General features: G+C 46.0%; 1 long non-coding RNA gene across 2 annotated transcripts; it reads left to right on the top strand.

Annotated features, from left to right (window-relative positions):
* The first annotated feature begins 1,887 nt into the window (after positions 1 to 1,887).
* LOC121840630 lies at positions 1,888 to 4,757 on the top strand. Of its 2 annotated transcripts, XR_006079747.1 has the most exons (4): positions 1,888 to 2,219; positions 2,494 to 2,554; positions 2,702 to 2,734; positions 3,161 to 4,757. It is a non-coding gene; the product is annotated as an uncharacterized LOC121840630 (long non-coding RNA). The 2 variants fall into 2 exon arrangements; XR_006079746.1 differs by having other exon boundaries at positions 1,888 to 2,554.
* Positions 4,758 to 5,728: the final 971 nt, after the last annotated feature.

Consider the following 5,728-nt stretch of genomic DNA (forward strand, 5'->3'; position numbering starts at 1 on the left):
ACACCAGCCAGCTGCTCTGCGCATGCTCTGAGGACGCGGCTGGGGATGTCGTCTGGGCCTGCAGCCTTGCGAGGGTTAACACGTTTAAATGTCTTACTCACGTCGTCTGCAGTGAAGGCGAGTCCGCAGGTTTTGGAAGCGGGCCAAGTCAGTGGCACTGTATTGTCCTCAAAGCGAGCAAAGGAGTTATTTAGTCTGTCTGGGAGCAAGATATCCTGGTCCGCGACGGGGCTGGTTTTCGTTTTGTAATCTGTGATTGACTGTAAACCCTGCCACATATCTCTTGTGTCTGAGCCGTTGAATTACAACTCTACTTTGTCTCTATACTAACGCTTAGCTTGTTTGATTGCCTTGCGGAGGGAATAGCTACACTGTTTGTATTCGGTTATGTTTCCGGTCACCTTGCCCTAGTGAAAAGAGAGTGGAGCTGAGGAACATGGTGGTGGAACAGAGAGTGGAGCTGAGGAACATGGTGGTGGACCAGGGAGTGGAGCTGAGGAATATGGTGGTGGAACAGAGAGAGGAGCTGAGGAACATGGTGGTGGACCAGGGAGTGGAGCTGAGGAACATGGTGGTAGACCAGGGAGTGGACCTGAGGAACATGGTGGTGGAACAGAGAGTGGAGCTGAGGAACATGGTGGTGGACCAGGGAGTGGACCTGAGGAACATGGTGGAGGAACAGAGAGAGGAGCTGAGGAACATGGTGGTGGAACAGAGAGTGGAGCTGAGGAACATGGTGATGGAACAGAGAGTGGAGCTGAGGAACATGGTGGAGGAACAGAGAGTGGAGCTGAGGAACATGGTGATGGAACAGAGAGTGGAGCTGAAGAACATGGTGGTGGAACAGAGAGTGGAGCTGAGGAACATGGTGGTGGAACAGAGAGTGGAGCTGAAGAACATGGGGGCCAGAGTGACAGCTAGTGACAGCCAGGTGGACAAATTGAAAGGAGAGTTGGAGGGGTTGAAGAGAGAGTATGCAGGTGAAGTTGCTGTACTAAATGACTGCGTAAAGGTATTTTATTTTTCCAACATGGTCCATATAAGTGTTGGCATCTGAACATGAAAGAGCATTTCCTGTAATTCCAGTCCACGCAGCTGAACTGTCAGCCATGGGGGCTAGACTGAACGCCAGTGAGAGCCAGGTGAAGGAGCTGAAAGGAGAGGTGGAGGAGCTGAAAGGAGAGGTGGAGGAGCTGAAAGGAGAGGTGGAGGAGCTGAAAGGAGAGGTGGAGGAGCTGAAAGGAGAGGTGGAGGAGCTGAAAGGAGAGATGGAGGAACTGAAAAGGTGGAGAGGTGGAGGAGCTGAAAGGAGAGGTGGAGGAGCTGCAGAAAGGTGGTGAACCAGAGTGGAGATGAGTCAGAGAGTGGACTGAAGTCCACGCAGCTGAACTGTCAGCCATGGGGGCTAGACTGAGCGCCAGTGAGAGCCAGGTGAAGGAGCTGAAAGGAGAGGTGGAGGAGCTGAAAGGAGAGGTGGAGGAGCTGAAAGGAGAGGTGGAGGAGCTGAAAGGAGAGGTGGAGGAGCTGAAAGGAGAGGTGGAGGAGCTGAAAGGAGAGGTGGAGGAGCTGAAAGGAGAGTTGGAGGAGCTGAAAGGAGAGGTGGAGGAGCTGAAAGGAGAGATGGAGGAACTGAAAGGAGAGGTGGAGGAGCTGAAAGGAGAGGTGGAGGAGCTGCAGAAAGGTGGTGAACCAGAGAGTGGAGATGAGTCACTAAGGACTGAAGTCCACGCAGCTGAACTGTCAGCCATGGGGGCTAGACTGAGCGCCAGTGAGAGCCAGGTGAAGGAGCTGAAAGGAGAGGTGGAGGAGCTGAAAGGAGAGGTGGAGGAGCTGAAGGTGGAGAGCTGAAAGGAGATGTGGAGGAGCTGAAAGGAGAGGTGGAGGAGCTGAAAGGAGAGGTGGAGGAGCTGAAAGGAGAGGTAGAGGAGCTGAAAGGAGAGGTGGAGGAGCTGAAAGGAGAGGTGGAGGAGCTGAAAGGAGAGGTGGAGGAGCTGCAGAAAGGTGGTGAACCAGAGAGTGGAGATGAGTCACTAAGACTGAACTGGACTTCCACACACCCAGAAGTTACCTCTGGCCTTATTACTTTGATGTAGAAAGAAGCTGTTTGTTTCATCAACACTTCATTTGCATTTTCTTTACATGACATTTTAGCACTAGATGGCAGATGGACAGCCAGTGAGAGCCAGGTGGAGGAGCTGAAGACAGAGAACAGAGGGAAAGTAAGACAGCTACATGTCATTTGATTACTTTCATCAACAAAGACATGGTTTGTTGAAGTCATCAACAGTTTATTTGTATTGTTACATGATATCCTTGACTTGGGACCAGAGTGACAGTCAGGGGAGGAGCTGAAGACAGAGAATGCATGAAAGACATGGATATTCATATACTTATAAAGGGATTTGAAGGCTTGTTTATGTGAACTATTTACAACAAGTTTTTGTGTTTTATTCAATATCGGTCAGAAAGTCTATATTTTTTATATTGTTGCAGTTTTGGGGGGTAGAGTGACAGCCACAGAGAGAGGTGGAGGACCTGAAAACAGTAAATTCAGGTAAGATGAACGCAGTCTTGCAGAACAAGACATGTTACTATTTTCTGTCATTTTCTTCATCATTTTATTAACGATGTTGTCATTGTTTATGTAATACATATTTTGTGTATGATGGTGAAAATCATTAACACTTTCCTGTGTTCACAGAGACACCAAAGGTGGCATTCTCTGCTGCTTTAGGTAGTACAGTGGGACCCTTCTGATCTACACCAATGTCATCACTAACATCAGCCAGGCCTACTGACCTCACCCTGATCTCAACCAATATCATCACTAACATCAGCCAGGCCTACTGACCTCACCCTGATCTCAACCAATATCATCACTAACATCAGCCAGGCCTACTGACATCACCCTGATCTCAACCAATGTCATCACTAACATCAGCCAGGCCTACTGACATCACCCTGATCTCAACCAATGTCATCACTAACATCAGCCAGGCCTACATTCCAGTTACAGGTAGTGCACACACATCAATCTACATGTATGAACACACATGTCCATAGGGACCAGATACAGACACTGAGTCCAACATCACTAGCAGGCTGCTCCAGTGTCTATGAAAGACTGAGTGTTTATCTCGCTCTGTTTCCTCTGATGCAGGTTGCTTCACAGCACCAGTGAGAGGACTCTACTTCTTCAGATTCACAAGCCATGGTGACAGCTCATCATCTTACGTGGGTGCAGCCTTGTACAGAAATGACCAGATAATGATTTAGGTGCATCAGTATAACTATGGATGGGATCAGGATGTATCCAGTGCTGTAACTCTAGAGCTGGAGGAGGTGGATTTGGTCTACCGCGCCTCTACTCTACTTACAGATTACATGATGACTCAAAAAAACACAACATCTTCAGTGGTCTTCCCTATGTAATGATGCAAAATGATGCCTGGACATGGGGTACTCTGAGCTCCGATTGTTTCTGTATACAAAAAAATGAAGTATTTTTGTCATTTACTGTCAGTGTTGAATTTCGTTTAGGAAAAGATCTGCTCATTTTAAAAATTCTACACATCTGATGAATGGTGTTGAGTAAGTGAGGGAAGAGGATTTTGAGTTTGCACTTTTGAAGAAAGAGAGAAAGAAATTTTTAAAAAGAAGGAAAGAGAGAGAGAGAGAGAGAGTTGGGGTGAGAGGGGGGATGAGAGAGAGGAAGGAGGTAGATTTGTAAGAGCTCAGCTGTGTCCTTCAGATGTAACTCTGTCCCTCTGTGGGGAGCAGCTGCACCATGGCACACACACAGGCCTGGGCTAGATTCAAGATTACAACGCTCTGCAATGTTTCTATTTTCTGTTTACCATAATACAGAGGAGGCTGCTGGGAGCAGCTAGAGGAGGACGGGTGCACTGGAATGGCTGGAATGGAATAAATGGAACGGAGTCAAACGTGTTGTTTCCATATGTTTGACATGTTTGATACCGTTCCATTAATACTGTACCATTTCAGCCATTACAAGGAGCCCTTCCTCCTATAGCTCCCCCCACCAGCCTCCTCTGCCGTAAAGCTTAGTAACATTTCGCTCTGTAGCACTATGGTTTAACTTAGACAACCTTACGAAAACCACCACTGACAGATGCTCATTCAGTAATAGCATACAGTAGGCCTGTATACAACACAAACACCATAATACACAGTTATGTTGTGACTTTTGGCTAATTAATATTCAAGATAATGTATTGATTAATTACTGGAATAATTAAATTAGCTGATTTATTTGGTTAATCCTATCCAAATTATTATTAGAGGGGCACCATTAAGGGTTGGATGTAGAGAAACCCTTTAATTAACTCTATCAGTAGTAGTTGTTAAACGTTATACCATTAATTGCTATATCAACAATATAATCCAGTCAATTTGACTATATTCTTATTCTGAATAGCCGATAAACTCTGGCGCCTGGAAGACTTGCTGATAATCCCACGTAACACGTGAGTCAGGAATGATGATTGGCTGAGAGTGTCAGTCTTTTCGTAACACGTGAGTCAGGAATGGTGATTGGCTGAGAGTGTCAGTCTTTTGACACTCAGAGTGGTAAAACGGGAAGAAAGAGTTTAGTTTTTACCTTGTGATAGGGCGTAAACTACTCCGTGAAAGGAAGGTCTGACCCCCTTTCACCCCATTTAATGCAGGCAGAGGGAATATCTGTTCTCCAACACTTACCACTGAAGGGCCTTTGTCAATAAAAACCTGTAAATGTTGGTCTGTGGGTGTGTGATTTCACTCGTGGGCTCTTGTTACACCAGTGACTAAAAGTGAGTTAAATATGAATGTAAGTGTGAGTGGAGCTGCCAAGACTGTAACCACCTGTTGTGAACTAACAGAGAGGTAGACAGATGGAGAGAACCGAGGGGAATAGAATCACCTGTAGCTAGCTGCATTGAAGCATTCGGATATCCCAAAGTCATGCGCTCGCCGTGCAGCTGTCCCCGGTTGGCCTTCAGGGGAAATGAATGTCTCATCACCCTTCCTCCTGGTTTATTCTGGCTGTTAAATGGATAGTAAGCAGCCTATGGCTCTGCTTCACTCAGGGACATGATAAAAGAAAGAGGAGCTATAGCACAGACAGTGGTATGGGGAGTTCTGGCACTGAGAATCGTCTTATTTTTGTGATTGGCTAGCTGTCTGAACTGCGGAAAGCTGAAACTTTACATTTTCCACAACGTCTATATCCAAGTTGCCAAACGTTTGTTATGGCATACTTTAAAATGGTATGTTATGACACCTTTTTTTTGAGTAGGCCTAACTTGTGTTTTATAACAATTTTTCAAATAATGATTTCCTGTTAAACTAGTCCACTGGGATTAACATAATCTAACAGTTTTTCATTAGAAGTAAATGTATACAACCTAGGTTGAACTGGGATGCAGGTTGTTGAAGCGGCCTTCGAATACGCTTGAGATTCTATTGCCGATTTAAATGGGCAGTTTTATCATATTCAATTGCTTGAAGATCCATCTTTCCCCTAATGCGATTCTGATCAATTTAACCCCTTACTGTCCCCTCACTATAGGTATCAACTTCAGCGGATTGCGATTCATAGCACACACTCTATACAATCTGTGGCTGCAGTGTCCTACCGTGCCTGGGTGTTGTGTGTGTGTGTGTGTGTGTGTGTGTGTGTGTGTGTGTGTGTGTGTGTGTGTGTGTGTGTGTGTGTGTGTGTGTGTGT

This window comes from Oncorhynchus tshawytscha, linkage group LG23 (genome assembly GCF_018296145.1).
Source record: "Oncorhynchus tshawytscha isolate Ot180627B linkage group LG23, Otsh_v2.0, whole genome shotgun sequence".
NCBI lineage: Eukaryota > Metazoa > Chordata > Actinopteri > Salmoniformes > Salmonidae > Oncorhynchus > Oncorhynchus tshawytscha.